Source organism: Triticum aestivum, chromosome 5D, assembly GCF_018294505.1.
Source record: "Triticum aestivum cultivar Chinese Spring chromosome 5D, IWGSC CS RefSeq v2.1, whole genome shotgun sequence".
NCBI lineage: Eukaryota > Viridiplantae > Streptophyta > Magnoliopsida > Poales > Poaceae > Triticum > Triticum aestivum.
In genome coordinates, this window is record NC_057808.1 from 507,842,569 (window position 1) to 507,860,169 (window position 17,601).

The following is a 17,601-nucleotide window of genomic DNA, read 5'->3' on the forward strand; positions in this document are numbered from 1 at the left end:
ATAGTGATTCATACGAAAGCCTCCTTTGTCCAAAGATCCCTTTTTTTGGGGATAACAGAGTTGAGGAAGAGCACAAGTGAACGAAGTTCGTTGTCCGCCCGATCAGATGTAATGTGTCCAGTCTGAATGATCGATTCCCTGTTTCTCCTACAGTTTGCAACAGGAATGTTAGGCCTGAGCGCACGGTTTTAAATAGCGTTATAGCATTTTGAAGAGGTCCTGCGCTAACGATCTTTGGTCCATGAACAAACATTTTAAATCGTGCGCTATAGCATCGCTATAGCATTTAGAGGAGGTCCGCCGCTAAGAGGATTAGCGCGATATTTAAAACTTTGCGTGAGACTAGGTGGCAGGGAATTGGATATAGAAGGGGCCCTTAGTAGGAGTAGTCCATGTATCGTTTTAGAAAGAGGTTGTCTCCCCATCTCTGATTTGTACACAAGTCATCTCTCTGTAACCTTTTAAATGAGTGTTGATCTGAAACAGTGCCCAGGGGCTCTTGTATTAAGAGGCAGGTGATCACCCAAGACCCTGTTTTTGAAACGAATTGCCCTGACCCATCTCGCCCATGGAGTATTTGGCGATGTAAGGAGTCTATGAACAAATTTCATCAGAAGACAATCATTATGAGAATTTAATTCTTTTAATTGCAGATGATAGAATCTTCACAATGAGGATCATAGAAACGTGGATTCTGAGAACTAAAATCATAGAATCGGAGAGGTTAGCCTGGATTGTAAAGTCGTAGAATTGTTTAACATAATCGCTATTCTGGCAACCTTGTTTGGGCCAATCTTCAGAGGCTGTTTCTCCTGCTTTGGAGCAGGGCTCTGGACGTGGTGGTCTGGGGCTTGAAGCGTTTGCAAGGTCATCAGTTGTTTGTGGATGTGTGTTTCTGGTTGAAGAATGTCTAACTGTTTTTTCTTGTCAGTTTTGTAGTAGCAGTGCCAGTGGCGGTGCCAACACCAAAAAACTATTGGTATAAATGCACTAATCTCTCCAAAATGTCCTAATTTTTGCACAAAATGAGTAGAACTTGGCCTGCAATCAAAAAAGCTGTGGGGTTAGCTGACCCCATTGGTTACACATGGAATCGTCACTAAGCAGTGCTATGCTTGTCTGTTAGGAGGAAAAACATCAACACTTGTTTGAAGAGGACAGTGTTTTTGGAAAATAGAAGATCTAGAGAACCCACTCACCTGGAGGTCTTTCCAGTTGGTCTATATACTTGTCTGAATTCTGAATGGTTGAGGATAAAGGACAAGACTTGTACGGGCTAACACTTGGCGTGATTCTTGCCGTTTGTGACTAGGCAGATTGATGCAGGTGGTAACCGGTGTCTTAGTTCATACGAGGTCTTCTTACTAGTGATATTTGACAGGGTAAGAGTATACTTTAGTTCTTTGTTGTTATGTTTAAGTTAGTAATAGTTGTCTGGATTATGTAGGGGTTCCCCCCTCTTTTCTTCTATCTGTAAAAATCACATGCAGTCCTCCTGCATGGTACGAAAATAAATCTACTTGCTAGATGCCTAGTAATACCCACAATTTGAATATATTCTTGCCTCATTTTGATTCAAAATACTTGATATATTTTACCTTGATTAGTTGATAACTTCATAATGTTTGGTGAATAATAGTTTCCTGACTGAATTTTTTTCAATTTTGGTTGCATTTAAATGATAACATGTCTGGTTCTGCATCCCTATTCACACCAGAAAGAGATGGGATGGTCAATTACCTTGTAGATACTTATGATCTACTTGGACTTGTATAATGTGTGTGCTCCTTGATATCTAGCTTAACCTTGAGCTGAATACCTAAGATCACATATCCGGAAAAAAAAGAATACCTGAGATCACAGAAATTTTATGTTCAATCAAAGCAGGTCCTTAGCATGTGTAGAAATAAATTGCTACAACGCATGTGGTGGTGACTATGAAATGAGCCTCATTTATTTATTCTAATTAATTGTCCGCTGGCCCCACATTGGCACAGGCGTGACCAGATATATAATATTTTTCAATTTTAATAGTGGGTTTTGTAAGGCAATTCAATTGATATTTTAGTCAACCATGTGGTTATTCATGGAATGAGCGTTTGGTTATGTATTCATTTCTTGATTAGAAATTTTACACCAGGCATATCTCAAATGATAACCAACGACGACATGAGCTATGTGCAGATGTGAGTTTACCTAACCACAAAGAGCAACACATGTGCTACAATTAAAAAACTGCATATAAGTGCAACCACAGAACCCAATAAATGTATCTATGAGTCGAGCAAAGCACCTTCATATGAACAGTGCCCCGACATGAACGCATGGGTCATAGATTCCCAAGCTTCCTTTTGATCCTGGTTCTTGAACAGCTATTGTCCATCATCTATCCACACATGTGGATGGGTTGGATAGGTTTGGACGGCATGAGGAAATATTCCAGGGCCTAATCTTTGTTTTTGTTAACCCTAGATCAGAGATGAGAGTGGCTGAGATGATTGGGCGGAAGGATTTAACTGAATTATTGCGAATTCAGCTACAGCTGCCGAGCCTTTGCATCTACGCTGCCATCTCCCGCGATTGATGTCCCTTATTTCGTCTCACGTGGATGAGAGTGACTCGATTGATTGGGATGGTTATCCCGCCCATGTGGTTTTGCTATTAGGTTACAATGGTCTCGGACCTCCATTCATCTCCCCGATGTGCTGGTACTGAATGCAATAGCGCTTTGTTCCACAACTGAACTGAACATGGACGCCATCAGCTATTCACCCAGGTTTTGGTGTATTTGGGTCAGTAACAGTTTTATGCAAGAAGTTTTGCACCTTCAATACGACAAAAAGTTGACCGCATGGTGCGGTCAAACCCACCCAAAACCTCACTATGTACCCACTACACTCGATTTCTCAGCCTCTCTCCTTCTCTCAATGGCACCAAAATCGGGCCTTCTACTCTCCATTTCTTTGAAAGTAATGTGCCTTTTTCTCCTGGCAAATTTTAGCACGGTCCCTCTTACCTCCCCTTTTCATATGAGAGGTAAGAGTACATAGTTGATCTGAGTTTGATTTGATTAACTGGTGGTCTGATTAACTCTTACCTTCTTATCTCTCATGTGAAAAGCGGGGGTAAGAGGCAGCATGTTGCACAAGGGGGGCTTGTTGGCACAACCATACCGAATTCCAATGAGAGTTCATGCATGCACACAAGTAAACTTGTCTTGTCAATCTAAGGGTGCGATCCAGTCCCTCACTCTCCTTTTCTATTGCCGGGAAAGAAGAATAAATCCTGCTTGATGCGTATCATCCACTCAAATGGTAGAGGTATGCGTCGATGTGGCAATCTCTAGTACATAATGAGCTATGTACCATGTGGTGTGATTACCATATATAAATGCATTCATTGTAATAACGTTATGCGTTGATGTGGCAATCTATAGTTCACATAAGAAGTATGATCGAGATATATGAGGTTGGAAGAGTTTCTTAGCGTTTCCGTTAGAATATACTCCGATTAACCAATCCCAATTTTTTTTGTGGGGAATTAAACCAAGCACAAGAAACTCTTCTAAGTTGTTTGAACAAAAAGCTCTTCTAAGTTGATCGTAGCTAGTCTTTTGTAGTAATGAGTAAAAACTGCGTAGGTTTGGAAGGCGAAGAGAATTAGTCATCAATTAACTAGTTGGTGAGAAATAATTTTTCAGCGTCCTCGAGTGCATATACTTGCATGATTTATGTTTGTATTGTTAGGTGAAAGACCAAACATACACAATTTTCTTAGAAGAGTTTTTTCTACAAAAGGCAGATTGAAGAGGCATCATCAAACTTCCCTTTTTTGTGCCATTTAGATTTTAAATGCGTTTATATGACAATTCTACATGTCTCATGTTGTTTGCTGTTGCGACCCAGGAAGTGGCACTACAAAATAGGAAGGAGAATAAATTTATTTTTGCGAGGTAGGAAGGAGAATAAATTGATCCTTGTAGTAAGTGTGTTCTAGTACCTTTTTCCGAATTCGACTTCAAATTTAATCAAAGTAACAAAAAGAGACAACAGTTTGATTTGCATTAGCGTTTGTGTACATTAGGGCATCTCCAACGCCGTAATGCAAAGCGGACACCGCATCCGTCCGCGGACCAGGGGACCAATCCGCATACGCTGATGTGGGAGCCGGCCATCCAAAGCTATCCGCATACATTTCAAACCGGCTTTGAACAAACCGAACGTTATGCAAACCGGATGATTTTATATAAACCGGATTTGGACATATTTTAACTAAATTATTGTTGACTAGGCTAGGCTATTCTAACCTAGTCTATCGCTGGCAGCGGCGGAGCCCCATTCCGACGACATCTCTTCCCCATGTTTGGCAGCGCCGCTCATCAGAGTGTCGTGAGCCCTGAAGAAATATGCTTCAGCGGGAGGGGAAGAGTAGCCTCCGCTTCCATGAAGCACGAATCAGAGTTGGTTTTTGTGGCGGTGGAAGACGGTCACCGTGTAGCCACCACCCCCGCGAAGTGGTGGCGGTGACCGTCATGGGACCCAAGCAGCGGCGGCCTCTCATGGTCTATTATTCCTCGTTGTCGGCAGTAGTGGCTAGCGTGCCGGCCGCCTCATCGATCTCCATGAAGGTGGCTTCTTTCTCCATATGTAGGGCACAGTGCCATCAACGTTTGCAGTAGGTGGCACGTCCGTACACGCGGGCAGAGCGGTTGGACGCGACCTCGTGTACATGTGCCAGGATGCCCATGCCGGCGTGCTCCTCCGCGTGCCGGCCTGAAACAACTCGCCAGTCCTCCGCGCACTGGATTGGAGTGACGAGTTGCTCCTCAGCGCGAAGGCCAGGAGCCCACGCCTCGCCCATGATGGTGCCACCTTGGAGAGGCGAGGGAGGTGGAGCACGAGTTTCCTGGAGCGCATGTCGGCCTGTATTCTGCAGGATTATTGACGGACCACCTAGCGGACTTTCATGCCAGAGAACTCCTTTTCCTGCTCTCTGGAGGCCATGGAGAGTGTGGTGCAAGAAGGACATGGAGAGCGGATTTGTGGTGCGGTTCTTGCCCAGTGTCTGGCCACGTTTAAATAGCGGGCGGACACGAGCAACCAACCGGCGTCGTGTTTAATGCCAGCTGGCTCATGGGTGAATGTGTGGCTGGAGTAGATTTCTCGGCACACTTGCGGGTTTAATGGAGGTAGGCGGGCAGATGGAAGCCGTTTCAGTGCGGAGGGAAGGCGGGCAGAAATTCGCCTGGGCCGGTAGGAACGCAGCACCGACGCTCAGGAGCCGGGCAACTGGCTTCGGGTGGACAAGCACGGGGCGAGGGGGAGGGTTTTTGGTGAGCCATGTTTATCTGACGCTTGCATGGCAGCAGTCTGGACTCCCGCAAAGCCTTCCATTTTGTTTCCGGTTTACGGAAAAAAAAGTCGGTCCGGGCCGCTCGGTAGACCGATTTGATGCCGCGTTGAATGATAAAACACGTCCAGACCGCATGGTCCAGAGGGTTGCAGGCGGTTTGAGGGTCGGACGTTGAAGATGTCTTTATCCCGTATTAAAAGATTTCTCACTTCGCGAGTGTTTTAGTAGTGCACTAGAACACTCAGTAGTCAGTACCCACACATATCGGTGCATGGTAATGACCCAGGGCCATCATGTTAATGCAGTGCACTAGATACCTCATGCGTATCTCACCACCAGGCAAGTCACACATACGCAAGTGCGAAGCACAGAAGCAGAGATACGTACGTGCACAAAGACAGTAAGACCTCTATCTGACCCAACACGTCCCAGCCAGTACCGCAGTTCATGACGTGACGTCGACCCCGGCGGAACGGGACACCGCAACCGGCAAACTCTCCCAACAGGATACCGCCGCCTCCCCCGGTGATGGTGATTGGGCCGACGATCCCCACACTGCCACTGACGCCCCCGAGGTAGCCCGTGACGCCAGTGAACATGCCCGCGCTTTAGTCAGGCCAGCAAGGTTCTCCATGCTTCACATGCCCATGAAGAGGTTCTTCTTGCTCGCCGGGCCTGCCACTGTGGCGTGGTTCTCTATGCGGCGGCGGCCCGAAGCAAGGCACCACCTGCAGTAGGCGCGCTCTTAGAGACCGTCACGGTGTGCGCTGCGAGCGCGAGGCAGAGCAGCAGGAGGGATGTGACAGTGCCAGGGATTTTCCTCCTGGCGATGGCTCTACTCACTCTCTCGTGTGTTCAGCGCGTGAGATGCAGCTTGTCTATGAGGGCTCTAGATTCTACTCACTCTCTGAGTCTCTCATGTGTTGTGCGTGTGAGATGCAGCTGCTGATGCACTTGTGGTTTTATATAGGCGGAGGAGGAGCAACTTTGGCAAGGGCAGATGAGAGGTTGTAAATGAGGTGAGTTCGCTCCCGCAAAAATAATGAGGTGACTGTGTGAAATGGCATTGTCTACGCTTTAACTATTGTCAGTTGCCGGAAAATTAAACTTTTTCTTTAACTGCTGGAAAGTTAAGTTAGTCTCAGCCGTTTTCTTTTCCACTAACTATGAGCCTATTAGGTACTCCCTCTGTAAACTAATATAAAAGCGTTTAAATCATTATTTTAGTATTCTAAACGCTCTTATATTAGTTTACGCAGGGAGTACCATTGAATTATGTCACTGCGAAACAAAGAAATGGTACCATAGAACTGTGTCTCCGCAATGAAAAGAGTACCAGTGAATTGTGGGTAATGTAGATTGTTTGACCAAGCGATAGAGTTTGGAGTGAAATCAAAGGCTGTGGGAAATGCAACCCAAGGTACAAATTAAGGAATTCAGTTTGGAGTGCTCATGCATCGCACAAATTCAGTTGCTGAGGGGTTTTCCTTGGCGGGCAGGATTCTAACCCAGCCACCATGCAGGGGACTTGCTCCTCTCACATGGTCGCCCATGGTTCAATGCTGCCGGCGCAGGCGTCGTTGGTGTCAAGGACAACTTGGTCACTTTGTTTAGCATGGTTACTTTTACCCCCGGCGATGAACGCGCAGCAAATAAATGCGTCTTGGCGGCCGAGGGCGAAGACACTTTGCACGACTTCTCTTAGCTGCCCAAAGGCCTTATTGCCTTGACTTCGATCACCCGGGGTTTGAACTGCCTGGTTAATGCGAAGGAGGTCAACAAGGTCAACCAGCTGGGTAGTGTTGTCTTGGGAGACATCCCTACTACTCCCTTCTTGTCAAAATAAGTGAGTAGTTTATTTTGGGACGGAGGGAGTAGATGTTAGTCGCTAGCACTTGTCTCCTTTTCCGCTGCTTGTTTTTTTGGGAATAGTCCGTTTGAGGTTTCGCGGGATGGCTCTTGTTATGATGTGCTATCTACAGTATCATCTCTGTTTGTTTTGTGACCTTGTGCGGTTCTGACCATAGATTAACCGGAAAACTACCTTCTTCTTAGTTAATGAAAAAGGCAAAGCTTTTGCCTTCGTTTCAAATATCTAAAAATAATACACGAAGGGATCTGACGTATACATACCCCTTTCACTCTCAACTGCTACATCCAGGACTAACGCAAGCATTTTGAAATAGTTCTTTTAATTTAATAAACCAACAATTTGCCTGTTAAATGTTAGTAAATCTTGAACATATCGGTGAGTGTGTGCATCACATACCTTTTAATTTGCACATAAGAGAACGCATCAGGAGCTCATATTTATGAAGCATGATTGCATCCAGATCAGTAATTGAGAACTCAACCGAACGGCCAACAAAGGTCCCCGAATTATCTGCCCAAGTATCATAATTTCCTTTCCTTTTAGGGGAAAATATATTGATTGAATAGTGCCAACACAAAATCAATTTGAAATTAAGAGGCAATACGTACTGATCTAATGGTACGATACACAATAAAAGAGCAAGCTAGTTGAGTGTGCTCCATTACTTCTTTTGATCTTGAATTCACCACTAAATTTGTAGTTACAAAAGACTACTCCCTCCGTCCCGCAATACAAGATCGTTTTTCAAGCCAACATAGCTTGAAAAACGGTCTTATATTGTGCGATGGAGGGAGTACAAAACAAATCAATAGTCTGTTAGCATTTGTGTATGTTCTTGTTTTGATTTACCGAGTGTTAGAATTTTGCTTCACTTCAGTACTTTGTTGATCAATAGCTGGTTCGTAGCCTAGCCATACACATTGCTGGGACTATGACATGCCAATCCGTATTTGCATCGATGCATGTACATACGTAGCACGGAGGACATGCATACGTACAAAATGCAATGCAGCACATGTTCTTGTACACAGAACGGATGGGGATGACCAAAAGTCGAGCAAACAAGTCCGATACTGCGTTAACTAATTACGACCCAGGGGAAACAAACACAAAGTAATTACCGGTGTAAACAGGTTGCGTTACAAACTTACCAACCAAATACCTCCGTAGTGCTTTGTTGTTGAGGTTAATTAACCAATTATCAAAATAACTACAAGAGACAACAATTTGTTTTTTGTTAGGTCAAGGAGGCTTTAAAAAATGAAAGAAGGCAAGGCGATGGAACCAGATTATATCCCCATTGAGGTGGGGAGAGACCTCGGAGACATAGCTATAGTATGGCTAACTAAGCTTTTCAACATTATTTTCGGAAAAAACATGACGTCAGAAGAATTGAGACGGAGTATATTAGTATCAATCTTCAAGAACAAGGGGGGGGGTGTTCGAAGTTGTACTGGTTACTGTTGAATTAAGCTAATGAGCCATACAATAAAGCTATGAGAGAGAGTCATTGAGCATCGCTTAAGAATTATGACAAGCGAGACAAAAAATCAGTTTGCTTTCATGCCTGGGAGATCGACCATGAAAACCATTTTCTTGGTACAACAACTCATAAAGAGATACAGGAAACAAAAGAAGGACCTGCATATGGTGTTCATTGACTTAGAGAAAAGCCTACGATAAGATACAGCGAAATGTCATGTGGTGGGCCTTAGAGAAACATAAAGTTCCAGAAATATACATTACCCTCATCAAGGACATGTAGAATAATGCTGTGACAAGTGTTCGGACAAGTGATGGCGACACTGACGACTTCCCGGCTAAAATAGGACTGCACTACGAGTCAACTTTGAGCCGTTATCTTTTCGCTCTGGTCATGGATGAGGTCACAAGGGTTATACAAGATGTGGTGTTAGTCGATGATAGTTGGATGGGGTGTCAATAGAAAGTTAGAGCTATGAAGATAAACCTTGAAATCCAAAGGTTTTAGACTTAGTAGAACTAAAACCGAGTACATGATGTACAGTTTCAGTACTACTAGGAACGGGGAGGAGGATGAGGAGGTTAGTCTTGATGGGTACGTGGGGCCTTAGAAGGACACTTTTAGATATTTGGGGTCTGTGCTGCTGAAGGATGATGATATCGAGGAAGATGTGAATAATCGAATCAAAGCCGGATGGATGAAGTGGCGTCAAGCTTCTCGCATTCTTTGTGACAAGAGAGTGCCACAAAAACTAAAAGATAAGTTCCATATGACGGCGGTTTGACCCACAATGTTGTGTGGTGCTGAGTATTGGCCGACTAAATGCTGACATGTTCGACAGTTAGGTGTGGTGGGGATGCGCATGGTGAGATGGATGTGTGGGCACACAAGGAAGGACCGAGTCCGGAATGATGATATACGAGATAGAGTTGGGGTAGCGCCGATTGAAGAGAAGGTTGTCCAACATCGTCTGAGATGGTTTGGGCATACTCAGCGCAGGTCCCCAGAAGCACCAGTGCATAGCGGATGGCTAAAGCGCGCCGACAATGTCAAGGGAGGTCGGGGTAGACCGAACTTGACATGGGAGAAGTCTGCAAAGATGGTTCTGAACGACTGGAGTATCACTAGAGAACTAGCCATGGACACGGGTTCATAGAAGCTCGCTATCCATATGCCAGAACCATGAGTTGGTTGCGAGATCTTATTAGTTTCACCTCTAGCCTACCACGACTTGTTTCGGGGACTAAAGGCTTTGTTTTTGTTGTTGTTGTTGTGTAAACATTCTTATTTTAACACATCCAGTATTTGAATTTTTCTTCAACTCGGGAATTTTAGAGTAAGCGATGCGTGTACGCGTACCACACATACGGTATGATCGAGTGCGTATGCACACGTTCGTAACTCGGCCGACCCGGGGTCATCAGGTTAATGCAGTGCCATACGTATATCATACTACTATTACGCACTAAAAGAGCACACGTGGTCCACTAAAAATAGATCACACATTATAAGCAATCTAATACTATATTATTTGAATAAATAGGGTCTCATGTGTATCTCGCCATCATGCAAGTCACGTACGTGCGCAAGTGCGATCCAGAGAACCACACGTATGTATGTGCACTCTGACCGCATGTGTGTATCTGACCCAACACGTCCCAGCCACTCCTGGCGTGACGCCGTATCTTGCCTCTGTCCCAGTGCAAACATAGTCGCACGCCGAACAGGACGCCACCACCGGCAAACCTTTCAAACGGGGATACCGCCGGCTCCCCTGACGCTGATGATCAAGTCAACACCCAAGAAAACGCTCACACTTTAGTCAAGCCCGTAGGGTTCCCCATGCCTCCCACGCTCATGAAGAGATTCTTATCTTGTCCGCTGCGCCTGCCACGCTCATGAAGAGATGGCTCTACTCACTCTCTCTCTGTGTTCAGTGCGTGAGATGCAGCTTGTCTATGAGGGCTCTAGATTCTACTCACTCTCTCATGTGTTGTGCGTTGAGTTGCAGCTGCTGATGCACTTGTGGTTTTATATGGCGGAGGAGGAGTACCTGTGGCAAAGGCAGATAGGAGGCTGTAAATAAGGTGAGTGTGTTCCCGCAAAAGAAAAAGGAAAGGAAAAGGTGTGTGCAGTGAAATGGTGTTGTCTACGCTTTAACTATTGTCAGTTGCCAGAAAGTTAAGGTTTTTTTTTTTGAACTGCTGGAAAGTTAAGTTAGTCTCAGCCGATTTCTTTTCCACTAACCGTTTGTTGTCTGTATAATGCTTGTAACCTGAAACGGTCTATGTACAAAGGCTCGGCTGGTACTTTTCGCCTGGTGCAGCCCACTTACATGGCTGATCCATCAATTAGCCAGATGGGTAACGTGTGTGTGTGCGCCTGTACTCTATCAGGCTGTTTGGTAACCACTCTGCAGGGGAATGGAAGTTTCCACGAGGGTGTTTGTCGAGGGATTAGGCATGAAAAGTAGAGTTTTACTCTCATTCCCTTATTTGGTATATAATGAGAATTAGTGTGTGATAAAACTCTGCTCACAAATTAACAGAGTACCCAGATAAGAAATGGGTGGGAATTGGCTTCCACAACTCCCATTTTCCTTCCCAGTTAAATTCCCATTTTCTCTAATCAAACAATGGATTTTTAATCTCCTCACCCCCAACTCCCACTCCCCATCTCTAATCCCCGAACCAAACACGCTGTATGTGTGTGTGCGCGTGCACGCACGCGGAGGAGATGACAGAATTGGTATGAGATGCAATTAATCATTTTTTCATGTCTCAAGAGCCGACTAATTTTCAATGTTGAATTTTATATGATCTGTGTGCAAAATCATATTGTTGTCTGGATATTATACTACTTTATATGATGTGGCAGAAGTAGCGCGAGCCAACTTGTACTTGGACTTGAACTTAAACCACAGGTATGTACGTGCACTGAGACCGCATGTGTATCTGACTCAACATGTCCCAGCGAGTACCGCAGTTCATTGCATGACACGGCCGGCGCCTCCGCCGCAGTGCTACCATGGGAGACGGTCGCAAGGGATACCGCCACTGGCAAACCCTCCCCAAGGTATGGCGCCGGCTTCCCCGACGCCACTGATTGGGCAGACGCTCCCCACACAGCTCCTGACGGCACTGAGCTGGCCCGTAATACCTGTGAAGACGCTCGCACTTTTGTCAAGCGAGTAAGGTTCCTGATGCCTCTCATGCTCACGAAGAGGTTCTGTTGTCTGTCGCGCCTGCCATTGAGGCGTCGTTCTCTGCGCGGCGGCGGCGGCCCAAAGCAAGGCCTCAGCCGGCGCACCACCTGCTGCAGCACCCACTGTCTAAGAGATTTGACAGTCCCAGAGCATTTCCTCCTGGCCATGGCTCTACACCTCACTCTCTCGTGCGTTCAGCGCGTGAGATGCCACTTGTCCATGTGGGTCACTAGATTCTATTCACTCTCTCATGTGTTGTGCGTGTAACAGCGTGTGATGCAGCTGCTGATGCACTTGTGGTGTGGACATTTTTTGGTTTTAAATAGGCGGAGAGGAGTAAGTGTGGGAAGGGCAGACGGGAGGGTGTAAATGAGGTGAGGGCGTTCACGCAAAAAAGCGAGGTGGGTGCAGTGAAATGTTTACTAGTGGTTGGGGCGCCACCCAATGACGCCGCTTGAGAGAAAGTTGTGCGCATGTTTCCATTAAAAAACATAGAATCCTCGCTCCGTCAAAAAAACATCTCAGAAAAAAATCCTCACCTTCATCTTAAAAATGAAGTGAATAGGAAAAAAAAACCACAGCAGCCTACCAGCGAGTGCTATTTTGCATAACCCTCCATTTAAAAAATACCAGAGGTCCTCATCTCCATCTAAAAAAATAAGATTTCTCACCGCGGCCAACCAGCTTGCGTCACGTGGCATAGCTGGTTGGCCGCCCTTCACGCGTAGCTTAATGGGTTTAACTAGTGGTTGGGGCGCCACCTTGTGGCGCCTCATGAGAGGAAACTGGGCGGTTGGCACCGCCCATTCTAGTTCTTTTTTTACAATTTTGGTAACACACCAACATGACATGTTAGTGAGAAGGTGCACTACAAATTTTGGAGGTTTATGGTGATGGAGGAAATGTCATCTTTGCTCCTCCTATTCACAGGCTGAAGCTCTACTAGCAACGGATGTTTATGGCGATGCAGGAGATGCCGTCTTTGCTCCTCTTGTTCATCGGCTGATCCTTGAGATGCTTCGCAGCTGCCTGTGTGTTCCTGATGTCATTGATCTTTGTCAGATAAATACGTCTATCTAATTGTAAAGATTGATAGTCCACCTTACTATCTAGTAGATATTTTCAGTCCTTTTCAAAGGAACCAAACCATTTGCAGTTGACAGTTTATACAAATACATACCCATGATTATTAAAATGACATGTACACATTATTTTGTCTATCCAACAAGCAAATTTCCATGACAAGCAAACAATTCAAGCACCAAATAGTGCATGAACCACATCAGGAGGAGAGGAGAGGGACCAAACAGCAGGGTCACTTACCTTTTATCTGCCGACAACCATATCAGTCATCGCCGTCGCCTCCTGCTGCCTCGACCACCATCGTGGATCAGCAGCGTCTTGCACTGCACTATCATATTCATGTATTTACTCTAATAAAGAGAATTTTCATCATACAAGGATGTGCTTCTGCAACTAACATGCATCTACAGAAGACCCTATATAGTATATGTGATCAAATTTATTCCTCTCCAAAGTCCATAATTGCCATCTCCTCCCTATGTTCCTAACACTCTTAGTTTCTGATATGAACATGATACTATACTGACGTTTGGTGTAAGTGGTACTGTTTTAGAATGATAAAATAGACTGCTCTTGGTTGTTGTCTCACACACTGGAATCGATTACAGTATGACCAACATGAGCAAGCCATCATTGATTTACTACTTTTGTACTTCTGATCCCCCATTCTTTAACAAACTTGTAATTCTTCTTTCTTATATTGATCCAGATTATTTCATGGTGTCACTTAATTCATAGTACAGATTTTCTTTACATGGGCTAAGAATAGAGACTAACCCTGAAACAAATTCATGGTTAACTTGACTGAAGCTAGATCCTATTTTCTGAACCAAAGCTAAGGTAAACAGTAGAAGTCACTCATAGATTATTTCACTAAGATCTGTTCATGGTATCCCCTAGTCCAAGGTTGTACCATCCTAAAAGATTTGATTATTGCAGCCAAACTCTAAATACAATTAGTGCCTGCATCTAGCACCTCCGGTTCCCTTGCTCCCATACATATCATGGATAGCTCTCCATTGTACTGTATTGACACAAAATAATGAACATTCGATTAGCTTGAATCAAAATAATGAACAAGCAGATCTTGGTGGTTTAGATTAATCTGGTTCACACAGAAGTATCAATAGCCGGCAAATTTAGTATTGTGCTAATCACATCGAATCAGGAAGAAGACCACAAAACAAAATTCACAACTAAAAGTATTAAGAGAAACTTCTGAGTCATAGGCCTAATTTAACTGATTAGAGTAGAATGCAAAAGGTTAAGAAACACCAAAATTATGCTTGATGTTATGGACGCCTGAAGGAATTGTGAAAGGTCAAAGAATAATCCCACATGGCGGAGAAGCCGCCGCCGACGTCCTTGTCGTGGTCCAGCTGCTCCCTGATCTTGCCAAGTCGGCCTCTGGTCCGCTATTAGGATCTTCACTCTCCATCTGGCCCTGACCATCTTGTTCACATTGATCACCTTCCCAACACCCTTAGAATTTGGTAGAAACAAAAGAAGAGGAGAAGGCAAGGACGTTTGTCAGTCATTTCGAAACATACAACATACATATAGGCCTAAGGAATTTGCGGCAAGAGCATGTGGTGCAAGTGCAACTTGGCCGGCCGAGAAGTTAAGAGTCAGAGAATTATTATTGACCTGCCAGATGTGCACGGGGCCAGTGACGGAGGGCTCGAACCTGTCGAGGCAGATCCGGCTGGGTTGCCATGCAGCAGCGGGAGCAGCTCGTCCTGCTGACAAGCTCCTCAGCGGTGCTCTGTAGCGTCTTCACACACTCCTCCACACCCATCGACGCCACCATACTGCTCCGGCCGCGTCCGCCTGTCTTTGCCTCTAGTAGTCTTGCGCCCTTCATTTCCTTGCCCTTCCTTTTTTGAGTTCTGGCTTCGAATTTGTAAAGGAATCTGTTGTCTGAATCCGCCTCCAACTCGATCGCATTAGTCTATTTGGTCTAGAACATAATGACTGGAGAATGAAAGATGAAAAGAATCCATCTCACCCGGCAGAGTCGAGGACGTCCTTGGAGATCTTGGTGGCACCCTTGTGCAGGTCTTCTCCAGGTGTCGTTCGATCCTTCCTAGTCGATCCTCCCAAACGCCTCCCATGACCCGGGAGAAAATCCGGCGGCGGCAGCGGCACTGCGCCTGCGCTTCATTTCCTTTGCCTGTTCATGGTCGTCGGCGAGAGGAGCGGAAGGGCCACAGAGGATGGCCGATGTCATGGATCAATGAAATAATTACATAAAAATGAATTTTAGTGAACAAGAGAATCTTCGCCTGAGATTGAGGTAAGAAAATGGGATGAGTTCACCTTTGATCTATAATAGCACATTTAGGAATACCAAATTTCTTCTTCAATCATGCAAGTATCCAGGACAAAAATACTCCCAGCTCATTGGTGAGCAACCTTACTGAAGCTACTACATATAGGAAAAGGATGATTTCAGGAGGGGAAATGACAGCAATAGCTATCAGGCATAGCTCACTGTATGATGTTGGTGCCATTTGCAGATTTGATACAGCAGATCTAGCGATAAACAAAAGATGCAGCACTATATAAAGTCAGGTAACTGTACACTCAAATGCATCCCTACATGAAAACAAAAGCCAGCAAAGCACACATTTTAGTGAACATGTTTCAGCTTTCTTTTTCTTATTCGCATTCGCAAAGGATCAAATAGAACGCAAGCAAAGCTAATAACCACACAATCAAACAAAATATACACAATTTCATATATTTTTTGTTTCTTCATACTTTTATTCACCTCATGGATTCTTATTAATCTAAATCATCTTGTTATGATTGTCTGGAACTAATTTTTTGAAGAATGAAATCCCATGGCTTATACAGACCACTCCTTCTCTGCCAGCCCTCTGGTATTTTCATCAAATACCTTGTAGGCGTACAAAACCAAAATCTGCACAAGCAAAGACTATAAGTGCTGGAAGCAGGGCACCGGAAAGAGAGAATAAATCAAGAAGTGGTGAGGTTAATCTCTTTAGTTGTAAATGATGTAGCCCTCCTGTCCTTTGAATAAAGAAGATTTAACTGTCAAAAAAATACAGTGGACAGTTTGCCATAATAGAATCTGCACTTCTATTAAGATAAAAATAAGCAGTCAAGCAGTACTTTAGAGCAATAGTACAGTTAATCTGATGATGGAGTAAGAACATCGTCAGCCAAAGTAAAATTTCTGAGGATGTTCTGAAGATGAACAGCAGGGTACCCACTACAGAAAATTTCAGAGGATGTTCAGCCTGAAGATAAGAGGTTCACGTGGAATCGTGCGGCGGAGTGCCTCTCCTCCTCATCTGCAGCGATGCTGCAACCCTCGTAGCTCTCCGTGGCAGCGCCACCCCTCCTCGTTCTCCTCCGCGATAGCCTTGGGCTGCCTCGCTTTCACTATGGGCGCAACTTTCCTTCCTCTCCCCTGCGTGGCAGCTCGTCTTCCTCTCCTCCGCCACGGCGACTGCCGCCCGCCACCCTCTTGTCTGCGGTGCAGCGCGGGAGACGACCTTCTCCGCTCCTCCCTTGTCTACTCCTTCCCCTTGTCGCGGCCCCTACTCTGCAGCTCCACCCCATCACGGCACCGACGACCGCATCTCGGCTGGGTTGTGCTCGTCCTTCCGCGGCTTCCTCGGGACGGGAGCTCGCGGCGCCACTCACCTTCTAGCTCTTGCCGCCACCTTCCGTCGGTGGCGGCGGCGGCAACCCTAGCTGGGGAGAGAGGAGGTTGCGTGTGGGAAGAAAGAAATTTCTGGGAGAGGAGGAGGCGCGTGCATCGGGAGAGGAGGAGAGAAGAGGGCTTTCTTCACGACGAAGCGAACGACGCAGCTTGCCAACGTGGACTCAACTCATTTGTCTCGTAGCTTGCCGACGTGTAACGCGCGAGCGACTGCCCTCATGCACACCTTATTGTTTTTGATGTCTACGCTTTAGCTATTTTCAGTTGCCGGAGAATGAAGTTCGTCTTGGCTAATTTTCTTTTCCACTAACCTCTTGTCTGTCCAATACTTTTAGTCTGGAACGGTCTATGTACAAAGGCTCGGCTGATGATACCTTTGGCCTCGTGCACCCCACTTACATGGCTAATCCTTCAATTAGCCAGATGGGTAATCGTGTGTTTGCACGCGCTTCTCTCAGTCACTACTGGAAAATTTCATATACACCAGGTGTCATGGTCTTCTCCGAGAGCCAAACCACGGGCACTCGGCAAAGTAAGAAACGTCGAGAGTCACACTCGGCAAACCTACTTTCACGGCAACTAACTGACGTTATCATCACGGGCTCATGACAAACAAGCACCGCATGGCAAACAGGACAGACGCCGAGAGCCACACACGGCAATAGTTAGCGACGTGGCCTGCCTGTTCGAAACTGATGGCGATGTAAGTTGGTTTACCTATACCGAGAGACGTGCCGTCACCCTCGGTAAAAACACGTCACATAAACATTTTCCTTACCTGACATGTGGTCCCATTGGTCACATTTATCAGTAATAGTTTTAAATTATTTGCTAAATATTTAAAGAGATAATATGACGATGTCTTTGCCGAGTGCCGCGCTCAGCAATGCTCGATATACGACTGTTGACTA

The 17,601-nt window shown here is 45.4% G+C and overlaps 1 long non-coding RNA gene across 4 annotated transcripts; it reads right to left on the reverse strand.

The window, feature by feature from the left end:
• Window positions 1-14,026: 14,026 nt before the first annotated feature.
• LOC123125813 (uncharacterized) lies at window positions 14,027-16,838 on the reverse strand. 4 transcript variants are annotated; one of them, XR_006461499.1, is made up of 4 exons: window positions 15,858-16,838; window positions 15,005-15,424; window positions 14,644-14,916; window positions 14,027-14,478 (listed from the first exon to the last, which is right to left on the reverse strand). It is a non-coding gene; the product is annotated as an uncharacterized lncRNA (long non-coding RNA). The 4 variants fall into 4 exon arrangements; XR_006461497.1 differs by lacking the exon at window positions 15,858-16,838 and having other exon boundaries at window positions 15,005-15,169; window positions 15,316-15,851; XR_006461498.1 differs by lacking the exon at window positions 15,858-16,838 and having other exon boundaries at window positions 14,644-14,909; window positions 15,005-15,851.
• Between the last annotated feature and the right edge of the window lie 763 nt (window positions 16,839-17,601).